The sequence below is a fragment of the Tursiops truncatus genome, chromosome 20 (genome assembly GCF_011762595.2).
Source record: "Tursiops truncatus isolate mTurTru1 chromosome 20, mTurTru1.mat.Y, whole genome shotgun sequence".
NCBI lineage: Eukaryota > Metazoa > Chordata > Mammalia > Artiodactyla > Delphinidae > Tursiops > Tursiops truncatus.
Window position 1 is genome coordinate 31144177 of NC_047053.1, and position 13090 is coordinate 31157266.

General features: G+C 40.8%; 1 protein-coding gene across 1 annotated transcript in view; it reads left to right on the forward strand.

Annotated features, from left to right (window-relative positions):
* The window catches only part of APPBP2 (amyloid beta precursor protein binding protein 2), a 70139-nt gene that overhangs the window by 13431 nt on the left and 43618 nt on the right, over positions 1-13090 (forward strand). The gene's annotated exons all lie outside the window — the stretch shown is intronic.

Sequence of the window (13090 nt, forward strand, 5' to 3'; positions counted from 1 at the left end):
TCTGTGGCATGTGGGATCTTCCCAGACCAGGGCTCGAACCCGTGTCCCCTGCATTGGCAAGCAGATTCTTAACTACTGCGCCACCAGGGAAGTCACTAGACCATAGTTTTGAACTTGATTTCTTTTATATCTTTTTCTAAACCTTTCTGAGTTGTTTTTTGTTTGTTTGTTTGTTTTTGGTTTTTTGCGGTACGTGGGCCTGTCACTGTTGTGGCCTCTCCCGCTGCGGAGCACAGGCTCCAGACACAGAGGCTCAGTGGCCATGGCTCACGGGCCCAGCCGCTCCGCGGCACGTGGGATCCTCCCGGACTGGGGCACAAACCAGCGTCCCTCGCATTGGCAGGCGGACTCAACCACTGCGCCACCAGGGAAGCCCCTGAGTTTTTGTTTTGGGGAATAAGCCTAGATTATTTTGGGTTGGTTTTGTTTTGTTTTTTGTTTTTTTTCTTTTCCATTATTATTTATCATGGGATATTGAATATAGTTCTCTGTGCTATACAGTAGGACGTTGTTGTTTGTCCATCCTATTATATATATAATAGTTTACATCTGCTAATCCCAAACTCCCAGTCCTTCCCTCTGCCCTCCCCCTCCCCCTCGGCAACCACAAATCTGTTCTCTATGTCTGAGAGTCTGTTTCTGTTTTGTAGATAGGTTCATTTGTGCCATATTTTATATTCAACATGTAAGTGATATCCTATGGTATTTGTCTTTCTGACTGACTTCACTTAGTATGATAATCTCTAGTTCCATCCATGTTGCTGCAGATGGCATGATTTCATTCTTTTTTATGGCTGAGGAGTAGTCCATTGTGTATATATACCTCATCTTCTTTATCCATTCATCTTTTGATGCACATTTAGGTGGTTTCCATGTTTTTAGCCTAAATTATTTTGTATGCTAATTTGATATTAACACTAAACTGTTCACTCAGCCTGGTAATTTTGGATTGGCTGCAGAGCAGCCACGTCAATTCAAAATCCCTTGGGGTAAGGCAGGCTTTCATCCCTATCTTTAGCTCCCAGAGAGTTCTCCGGTTTTGGGGATGTCTTGTATTGCCATTGCAATAGCTGCCTTCAGTTTTCTGTAAAAATTTTACTTTAGGGGACTTCCCTGGTGGTGCAGTGGTTAAGAATCCGCCTGCCAATGCAGGGGACATGGGTTCGAGCCATGGTCCGGGAAGAGCCCATGTACCGCGGAGCAACTAACTCCATGCACCACAACTACTGAGCCTGCACTCTAGAGCCCGCAAGCCACAACTACTGAAGCCTGCACGCCTAGAGCCCGTGCTCTGCAACAAAGAGAAGCCACCGTAATGAGAAGCCTGCACACTGTGATGGCGAGTGGCCCCCACTCGCCGCAACTAGAGAAAGCCCGCGCGCAGCAACGAAGACCCAACGCAGCCAACAGCAAATAAATAAGTATGCTGTTGGCTGCGTTGGGTCTTCGTTGCTGCGCGCGGGCTTTCTCTAGTTGCGGCGAGTGGGGGCCACTGTTCGTCATGGTGCGCAGACCTCTCACTGTCGTGGCCTGCCTTGTTGCAGAGCACAGGCTCCAGACGCGTAGGTTCAGTAGTTGTGGCTCACGGGCCTAGTTGCTCTGCGGCATGTGGGATCTTCCCAGACCAGGGCTCGAACCCGTGTCCCCTGCATTGGCAGGCAGATTCTCAACCACTGCGCCACCAGGGAAGCCCCAAATAAATATTTTTTAAAGAAAGAAAATTTTTCTTTAGTCTCTGAAAGTCCTTGCTTCTAAAATATCACCAGGAGTTTCACCCATTTATGTATTAAAGATATTAAAACTTGCACAAATGTGTTACTAATATTTTATTTACTTTTATTGTATGTTTAATTTTTATTTACAGTATTTTATTTTATTTATTTTAAAAATTTATTTATTTGTTTCTTTTATTTTTGATTGTGTTGGGTCTTCATTGCTGCGCGCAGTCTTTCTCTAGTTGTGGTGAGCAGGGGTTACTCTTTGTTGCGGTGCACGGGCTTCTCATTGCAGTGGCTTCTCTTGTTGCAGAGCACAGGCTCTAGGCACACAGGCTTCAGTAGTTGTGGCACGTGGGCTCAGTAGTTGTGGCTTGCAGGCTCCGAGTGCAGGCTCAGTAGTTGTGGCACATGGGCTTACTTGCTCCGCGGCATGTGGGATCTTCCCAGGCCAGGGCTCGAACCCGTGTCCCTTGCATTGGCAGGCAGATTGTTAACCACTGCACCACCAGGGAAGCCCTATTTACAGTATTTTATATTCATGGACATTTTTGGTGTTTATCACGTCACATATCTTTTCCTTTATGATTTTTGCCTGTGGTATATAATGCTTAGAAAGGCAGTGTTACCAGGTAGCTTTTAACACTGCCATGATTTAATTGTTTAATATTTAAAAATTCGATAAATCTGGAATTTATTTTTGTTCTATTTTATCAGGAGGTACCTTACTTTGTTTTCCCATTTTTATGCACTCTTTATTAACTAATTTTTTGTTTCTTTCAGTGATTTTTAAAATGCTTCCTTTATCATATGTTAATTTTTTTATGTATACTAAAATCTGCTTTTGAACTTTGCGTTTTGTTCCATTGATTAGTCTACATACCTGTACAGTATTGTTGATGTTTTTACATAATATTTTTATTGTCTGTTTCATATCTTTTGGGAGATAATTACCTACTTATAAAATAAACTTGTTTTTTCTTATTTTCCTTAAGGTACCAGTAGCTAAAAGAAGTTGCTAGTCCTTTAATAGCCTCATTACCCAGTGGGTGCAAAATTTATTTATTAAAAAAATTTTTTGTATTGGAGCATAATTGCTTTACAATGTTGTGTTAGTTTTTGCTGTACAATAATGTGAATCAGCTATATGTATACATATATCCCCTCCCTCTTGAACCTCCCTCCCACCCCAATGCCCCCCACCCTGTCCCACCCCTTAGGTCATCACAGAGCACCGAGCTGAGCTCCCTGTGCTGTACAGTAGCTTCCCACTGGCTATTTTATAGATTGTAGTGAATATATGTTGGTGCTACTCTCTGTTTGTCCCACCCTCCCCTTCCCCCCACCCCGGGTCCACAAGCCCATTCTCTACATCTGAATCTCTTTTCCTGCTCAGAATTTAATATTAAAACACATGTAATAATGAACTAAAATAAGTCAAATTTTAAAAATTTGGTATAAGAATCATTACCAAAGAACCTAGAGCCTCAGTTTTCTTTCTTCTAAGCTCTACTCCATAAGATGTGTGACTCTATGAAGGGATTAATCTTCTATTATTTCTTCTTTTTTTTTTTTTTTTTTTGCCTGTGCTTTGTGGCATGAGGGATCTTAGTTCCCTGACCAGGGATCCAACCTATGCCCCCTGCATTGGGAGCATGGAGTCTTAACCACTGGACTGCCAGGGAAGTCCCTCTTCTATTATTTCTATAAAAATGTTTTAAATTGCCCATTTTATACTCTTTCTTGCTTCCTGATATAAAACCGTCTAAAAGCATTGTACTGTAAGTTATTAGGAACATGGATGTAAGGATAGACTGCTTGGAGCCAGATTGTTGCCTTGCCGCTTTTTTTTTTTTTTTGAGGGTACGTGGGCCTCTCACTGTTGTGGCCTCTCCCGTTGCGGAGCACAGGCTCCGGACGCGCAGGCTCAGCGGCCATGGCTCACAGGCCTAGCTGCTCCGCGGCACGTGGGATCCTCCCGGACCAGGGCACGAACCCGTGTCCCCTGCATCGGCAGGCGGACTCTCAACCACTGTGCCACCAGGGAAGCCCCTTTTTTTTTTTAATTGAAGTATAGTTGATGTACAATGTTGTGCCAATCTCTGCTGTACAGTAAAGTGACTCAGTTATACACATAGAGACATTCTTTTTTAATATTCTTTTCCATTATGATTTATTACAGGATATTGAATATCATTCCTTGTGCTATACAGTAGGACCTTGTTGTTTATCCATTCTCTATGTAATAGTTTGCCTCTACCAAACACAAACTCCCAGTCCATCCCTCTCCTTCCCCCGTCCTCCTTGGCAACCACAAGTCTGTTCTCTATATCTATGAATCTGTTTCTGTTTTGTAGATAGGTTCATTTGTGCCATATTTTAGATTCCACCTATAAGTGATACCATATGGTATTTGTCTTTCTCTTTCTGACTTCCTTCACTTAGTGTGATAATCTCTAGTTGCATCCATGTTGCTGCAAATGCCTTGCCACTTCTTAATTATGTGATTTAGACCAGTTTATTTAACTTTATATGCCTCAGTTTCCTCATCTGTGGAAGGACAGAGTGAGTTGCTTATGAAAAGCACTTAGAACAGTGCCTGGCACATACATATAAGATCTCTGTAAGGATTTAATGCTCTTTTTCTTCTGGATTGGTATTCAAAAATCCCATTCATAAAATTTAGAAATTTTCATTTTGGGGGATAAGCCTAGTAAGGATTTTTTTTTTGAATTATAGTTGCTGTACAGGAAAGGATGATTTGAAACAGTTAAGTCACTACTCTCTCCCCAGAATTTAAATGCAGACCCCTTTTTAGCTAGAAAAATTAAACAGCTGAGAGGAAAAAAAAAAGCTTGTGTTTGTTAATAGGCATACTTATACTTAAAATTGTAACTAAGGTTACTACTTTCCTAAATTTTAGTTTCAAATCCATTTGTTAGGAAATTTTCAGTATTAAAGGGATACTATGAGTTGTAGAACATATAAAGTTTAGTTTAATTGTCTTTATTTGACTAGTAAGTGTAGGCAAAAAAAGTTGTACAACTTTCCATTTCTTCTATCTTACAAAAGAAATTCTAAGCCTTAAGTTTGCTAATGATGAGTTACTTTGATAAGAAACTAAGGTTTTTTGGTCCTGTACTGTTTTTGGAGTATGTGTGTATATATTTTGATAAGTGCATTTGTTTTTCTCCCTCAAATCAGAAATGTATCACATTGTTAAGCCCCCAAATAGGATGTGATTATAAATTCTCAGCTTTATTTTCCCTGAGTTATTCTTCATTGGTTAACTGTGAAGGTATATGTGATGGAAGGGAATTTTATCATATACATTCCCAGAAGCTTTTTTTTTTTTTTTTTTTTTGGCCACACTGTGTGGCTTGCAGGATCCTAGTTCCCTGACCAGGGATTGAACCTGTGCCCCCTGCAGTGGGAGCGTGGAGTCCCAGCTACTGGACTGCCAGGGAAGTCCCTGTTTTTCTAACCTCAGAAAACATAATCATCTCCAAAAATAGCAAATCTTTCCTTATGAAAGTTTATGGTTAAGGTGAATATCCAATCACTGTTTGAAGATAACATTTCTGCCTCCCCTTCCTGAGCACGTGGCACTCCCTGTCCCCTCTCCCTTCCAGCAGTCATTATTGATTTGTATTCCTGTATCTACCTAATCTGACCTGGCCTCCATTATGAATAGTGATTTATGCCCAAGAGTTTGCTAAATGAGTTTGTAGTATGTTTTCCCTGTGCAAAGTTAACTGGCCCATTTGGCAGATGAATTCAGGATCATGTCCTCTTTCTGAAACCCATGTTTTTGTCAAATGAACTAAGTGTTAAGTGCTTACTAATGTAAAATGAGTTGATATAATAAAATTCCTGCCTTCTAAGGCACTGTATTTATATAGCTATATAAATTCAGTAACATTTGGTGAAGTTGAGGCAGGGGAAAGAGGGGCAGTAGTATTTTTTTTTTAACTGTGTACATGTATTTTTTGGGATAAACATTTAACACATTTATTAAAATACTATTTTAAATGGAAGTTTTAAAAAATCAGACAGATCTTGAGTTGCAGTGTCAGGGACAGTGCTTCCGCACATGGCCCGGCCCGCTGAGCTGAGGTGTCAGCGCAGCCATTTCTCACTAGGCACTCTGATCCAAAGTGCCGGGTGTGAGGCCTCTGCATGAAGCACCCTGTGAACAAGTGAAACTAGACAAAGCACAAAGGAAAAGAAAAAAAAAAAAGCAAGCTCTGCAAATCCTCTGAAAAAAATGCCTCTGCACCTCTAGCTCTTGCGGAGATTGGTGTCTTCAGTGGAGTCTCCTATTTCAGCGGGACCTTCAAGATGGCAGAGGAGTGGGATGTAGAGATCACCTTCCTCCCCACAAATACATCAAAAATACATCTACATGTGGACCAACTACAGAACACATACTGAACACTGGCAGAAGACCTCAGACGTCCCCAAAGGCAAGAAAATCCCCACGTACCTTGCAGTGTGGCTGACAGGGTCTTGGTGCTCCGGCCTGGTGTCAGGCCTGCGCCTCCAAGGTGGGAGAGCCGAGTTCAGAACATTGGACCACCGGAGACCTCCCCGCCCCACGTAATAGCAATCGGCGAGAGCTCTCCCAGAGATCTCCATCTCAACACTAAGACCCAGGTCGACCCAACAGCCAGCAAGCTCCAGTGCTGGACACCCCATGCCAAACAAACAGGAACACAACCCCACCCATTAGCAGAGAGGCTGCCTAAAATCATACTAAGTTCACAGATACCCCAAAACACACGGCCAGACGCGGCCCTGCCCACCAGAACACAGGCACCAGTCCCCTTCACCAGAAAGCCTACACAAGCCACTGAACCAATCTCACCCACTGGGGGCAGACATCAAAAACAACAGGAACTATAAACCTGCAGCCCATGAAAAGGAGACCCCAAACAAAGTAAGTTAAACAAAATGAGAACACAGAGAAATATGCAGCAGATGAAGGAGAAAGGTAAAAACCCCCCAGACCAAATGAAGAAGAAATAGGCAGTCTACCTGAAAAAGAATTCAGAGTAATGAGAGTAAAGATGATCTAAAATCTTGGAAATAGAGTAGAGAAAATACAAGAAACGTTTAACAAGGACTTAGAAGAACTAAAGAACAAACAAACAGTGATGAACAGCACAATAAATAAATTAAAAATACTCTAGAAGGAGTCAATAGCAGAATAACTGAGGCAGAAGAACGGATAAGTGACCTGGAAGATAAAATAGTGGAACTAACTACCGCAGAGCAGAATAAAGAAAAAAGAATGAAAAGAATTGAGGACAGTCTCAGAGACCTCTGGGACAATATTAAATGCACCAACATTCGAATTATAGGTGTCTCAGAAGAAGAAGAGAAGAAGAAAGGGTCTGAGAAAATATTTGAAGAGATTATAGTCGAAAACTTCCCTAACAAGGGAAAGGAAATAATCAAGTACAGGAAGTGCAGAGAGTCCCATACAGGATAAATCCAAGGAGAAACATGCCAAGACACATATTAATCAAACTATCAAAAATTATATACAAAGAAAAAAATATTAAAAGCAGCAAGGGAAAAGCAACAAATAACATAAAAGGGAGTCCCCATAAGGTTAACAGCTGATCTTTCAGCAGAAACTCTGCAAGCCAGAAGGGAGTGGCAGGACATATTTAAAGTGATGAAAGGGGGCTTCCCTGGTGGCACAGTGGTAACGAATCTGCCTACCAGTGCAGTGGACACAGATTCAGTCCCTGGTCCCGGAAGATCCCACGTGCCACAGAGCAGATAAGCCTTGTGCCAAAACTACTCAGCCTGTGCTCTAGAGCCTGCGAGCCACAACTACTGAGCCTGCGAGCCACAACTACTGAGCCTGCATGCCACAACTACTGAAGCCCACATGCCTAGAGTCCGTGCTCCGCAACAAGAGAAGCCACTGCAATGAGAACCCTATGCACCACAACGAAGAATAGCCCCTGCTCGCCACAACTAAAGAAAGCCTGTGCACAACAATGAAGACCCAGGGGCTTCCCTGGTGGCGCAGTGGTTGAGAATCCACCTGCCAATGCAGGGGACACGGGTTTGAGCCCTGGTCCAGGAAGATCCCACATGCCATGGAGCAACTAAGCCTGTGAACCACAACTACTGAGCCTGTGCTCTAGAGCCTGCGAGCCACAACTACTGAGCCCACGTGCGACAACTGCTGTAGCCCGTGCACCTAGAGCCTGTGCTCTGCAACAAGAGAAGCCACTGCAATGAAAAGCCTGTGCACTGCAAAGAAGAGTAGCCCCCTTGCGCAGCAACGAAGACCCAACACAGCCAAAAATAAATAAGCAAATATATAAATTTATTTAAAACATAAAAAAAAAGTGAAGACCCAAACATGGCCAAAAATAAATAAGGAAATATCAAAAAAAAAAAAAAAAGAGAGAAAAACCTACAACAAAGATTACTCTACCCAGCAAGGACCTCATTCAGATTTGACGGAGAAATTAAAACCTTTACAGACAAGCAAAAGTTAAGAGAATTCAACACCACCAAACAAGCTTAACAATAAGTGCTAAAGGAACTTCTCTAGGCAGGAAACACAAGAGAAGGAAAAGACCTACAATAACAAACCTAAAACAATTAAGAAAATGGTGATAGGAACATACATACTGATAATTACCTTAAATGTAAATGGATTAAATGCTCCAACCGAAGGACATAGACTAGCTAAATGGATACAAAAACAAGACCCGTACATATGCTGTCTACAAGAGACCCACTTCAGACCTTGGGACACATACAGACTGAAAGTGAGGGGATGGAAAAAGATATTGCATGCAAATGGAAATCAAAAGAAAACTGGAGTAGCAATTCTCATATCAGACAAGTAGACTTTAACATAAAGACTATTACAAGAGACAAAGAATGAATCTACATTAATGATCAAGGGATCAATCCAAGAAGAAGATATAACAATTGTAAATATTACACACCTAACATAGGAAGACCTCAGTACATAAGGCAAATGCTAACATCCATAAAAAGGGAAATCAACAGTAACACAATAATAATAGGGGACTTTAACACTCCACTCTCACCAATGGACAGATCATCCACAATGAAAATAAATAAGGAGACACAAGCTTTAAATGACACATTAGACAAGATGGACTTAATTGATATTTAGAGGACATACCATCCAAAAACAACAGAATACACTTTCTTCTCAAGTGCTGATGGAACATTCTCCAGGATAGATCATATCATGGGTCACAAATCAAGCCTTGGTAAATTTAAGAAAATTGAAATCATATCAAGTATCTTTTCTGACCACAACGCTGTGAGACTAGGTATCAATCACAGGGAAGAAAAGCTGTAAAAAATACAAACACATGGAGGCTAAACAATATACTACTAAATAACCAAGAGATCACTGAGGAAATTAAAAAATACCGAGAAACAGATGACAATAAACACATGACGACCCAAAACCTATGGGATGCAGCAAAAGCAGTTCTAAGAGGGAAGTGTATAGCAATACAATCCTACCTCAAGAAACAAGAAACATCCCAAATAAACAACCTAACCTTGCACCTAAAGCAACTAGAGAAAGAAGAACAAAAAACCCCCAAAGTTAGCAGAAGGAAAGAAATCATAAAGATCAGATCAGAAATAAATGAAAAAGAAATGAAGGAAACAGTAGCAAAGATCAATAAAACTAAAAGCTGGTTCTTTGAGAAGATAAACAAAATTGATAAACTATTAGCCAGGCTCATTAAGAAAAAAAGGGAGAAAACTCAAATCAATAGAATTAGAAATGAAAAAGAAGTAACAACTGACACTGCAGAAATACAAACGATCATGAGAGATTACTACAAGCAACTCTATGCCAATAAAATGGACAACCTGGAAGAAATGGACAAATTCTTAGAAAACCACAATCTTCTGAGACTGAACCAGGAACAAGCAGAAAATAAAAACAGACCAGTCACAAGCACTGAAATTGAGACTGTGCTTAAAAATCTTCCAACAAACAAAAGCCCAGGACCAGATGGCTTCACAGGTGAATGCTATCAAACCCTTAGAGAAGAGCTAACACCTATCCTTTTCAAACACTTCCAAAATATAGCAGAGGGGGGAACATTCCCAAACTCATTCTATGAGGCCACCATCACCCTGATACCAAAACCAGACAAAGATGTCACAAAAAAAGAAAACTACAGGCCAATATCACTGATGAACATAGATGCAAAAATCCTCAACGAAATACTAGCCAACAGAATCCAACCGCACATTAAAAGGATCATACGCCATGATCAAGTGGGGTTTATCCCAGGAATGCAGGGATTCTTCAATATACCAGATCAATCAATGTGATACACCATATTAAGAAACTGAAGGATAAAAATCATATGATAATCTCAATAGAAGCAGAAAAAGCTTTTGACAGAATTCAGCACCCATTTATGTTAAAAACTCTCCAGAAAGTGGGCATAGAGGGAACTTACCTCAACATAATAAAGGCCATAGATGACAAACCCACAGCCAACATCGTTCTCAGTGGTGATAAACTGAAACCATTTCCTCTAAGATCAGGAGCAAGACAAGGATGTCCACTCTCACCACTGTTATTCAACATGGTTTTGGAAGTTTTAGTCACGGCAATCAGAAAAGAAAAAGAAATAAAAGGAATCCAAATTGGAAAAGAAGAAGTAAAACTGTCACTGTTTGCAGATGACATGATACTATACATAGAGAATCCTAAAGATGCTACCAGAACACTACTAGAGCTAATCAACGAATTTGGTAAAGTAGCAGGATACAAAATTATTGCACACATCTCTTGCATTCCTATACACTAACGACGAAAAATCTGCAAGAAATTAGGGAAACACTCCCATTTACCATTGCAACAAAAAGAATAAAATATCTAGGAATAAACCTACCTAAGGAGACAAAAGACCTGTATGCAGAAAACTACAAGACACTGATAAAAGAAATTAAAGACGATACAAACAGATAGAGAGATATACCATGTTCTTGGATTGGAAGAATCAGCATTGTGAAAATGACTATACTACCCAAAGTGATCTACAGATTCAATGCAATCCCTATCAAACTACCAATGGCATTTTTCACAGAACTAGAACAAAAAACTTCACCATTTGTATGGCAACACAAAACACCCCGAATAGCCAAAGCAATCTTGAGGGGAAAAAAACGGAGCTGGAGGAATCAGGCTCCCGGATTTCAGACTATACTACAAAGCTACAGTAATCAAGACAGTATGGTACTGCAACAAAACAGAAATACAGATCAATGAACAGGATAGAAAGCCCAGAGATAAATCCATGCACATATGGGTCTTATCGTTGATAAAGGAGGCAAGAACATACAGTGGAGAAAAGACAGCCTCTTCAATAAGTGATGCTGGGAAAACTGGACAGTTACATGTAAAAGAATGAAATTAGAACACTTCCTAACACCATACACAGAAATAAACTCAAAATGGATTAAAGACCTAAATGTAGGGCTAGACACCATCAAACTCTTAGAGGAAAACATAGGCAGAACACTCTATGACATAAATCACAGCAAGATCCTTTTTGACCCACCTCCTAGAGTAATGGAAATAAAAACAAAAATAAACAAATGGGACCTAATGAAACAAAAGCTTTTGCACAGCAAAGGAAACCATAAACAAGACAAATAGACAACCCTCATAATGGGAGAAAATATTTGCAAATGAAGCAACTGACAAAGGATTAATCTCTAAAATGTACAAGCAGCTCAATATCAAAAAAACAAACAACCCAATCCAGAAATGGGCAGAAGACCTAAATAGACATTTCTGCATAGAAGATATACAGATTGCCAACAAACACATGAAAAGAGGCTCAGCATCACTAATCATTAGAGAAATGCAAATCAAAACTACAGTGAGGTATCACCTCACAGGGGTCAGAATGGCCATCATGAAAAGATCTACAAACAGTAAAAGCTGGCGAGGGTGTGGAGAAAAGGGAGCCCTCTTGCACTGTTGGTAGGAATGTAAATTGATACAGTCACGGAGAACAGTATGAAGGTTCTTTAAAAAACTAAAAGTAGAACTACCATATGACCCAGCAATCCCACTACTGGGCATGTACCCTGAGAAAGCCATAATTCAAAAAGAGACGTGTACCACAGTCAGTGTTCATTGCAGCACTATTTACAATAGCCGGGACATGGAAGCAACCTAAGTGTCCATCAACAAACAGATGAATGGATAAAGAAGATGTGGCACATATATACAATGTAATATTACTCAGCCATAAAAAGAAACGAAATTGAACTAGTTGTAGTGAGTTGGAAGGACTTAGAGTCTGTCATACGGAGTGAAGTAATTCAAAAAGAGAAAAACAAATACCATATGCTAACATGTATATATGGAATCTAAAAAAAAAAAGGTTCTGATGAACCTAGGGGCAGGACAGGAATAAAGATGCAGACATAGCCAATGGAGTTGAGGACACGGGGAGGGGGCGGGTAACCTGGGACGAAGTGAGAGAGTAGCATTGACATGTATACACTACCAAATGTGAAATAGATAGCTAGTGGGAAGCAGCTGCATCGCACAGGGAGATCGGCTCGGTGCTTTGTGACCACCTAGAGGGGTGAGACAGGGAGCGTGGGAAGGAGATGCAAGAGGGAGGGGATATGGTAATATATGTATACATATAGCTGATTCACTTTCGTTACACAGCAGAAATTAACAGGACATTGTAAAGCAATTACACTCCAATAAAGATGTTAAAGAAAAAAAAAAGTCAGGCAAAAGGAGTAAATGATTGTGACATGATCAGAAATCCTGCCATGCTGGATTACTTTAGATATAATTTACTGTTAGTCTGCTTGTGAAGTTTCATGCCTGGAACTGAACTGAGGTTTTTGTGGTCTGAAGAGCCCTTAGTGGGGCATAGTGACCAGTTCTGGCTTCTGGATATTATCTTTGCTATCATTTTGATAATTTTACTTTACCCAGTTTTGTTTAAGAAAAAAAGAAGTTTAAAAAAAAAAGTTTCAGACTTCCCTGGTGGCGCACTGGTTGAGAGTCTGCCTGCCAATGCAGGGAACATGGGTTCGAGCCCTGGTCTGGGAGGATCCCACATGCCGCGGAGCAGCTAGGCCCACGAGTCACAGCTACTGAGCCTGCGCGTCTGGAGCCTGTGCGCCGCAACAAGAGAGGCCGCGACAGTGAGAGGCCCACGCACCGTGATGAAGAGTGGCCCCCGCTTGCCACAACTAGAGAAAGCCCTCGCACAGAAACGAAGACCCAGCACAGCCAAAAATAAATAAATAATTAAAAAAAAAAAAGTTTCGTTTTTTGAATATAATTGTTCTTT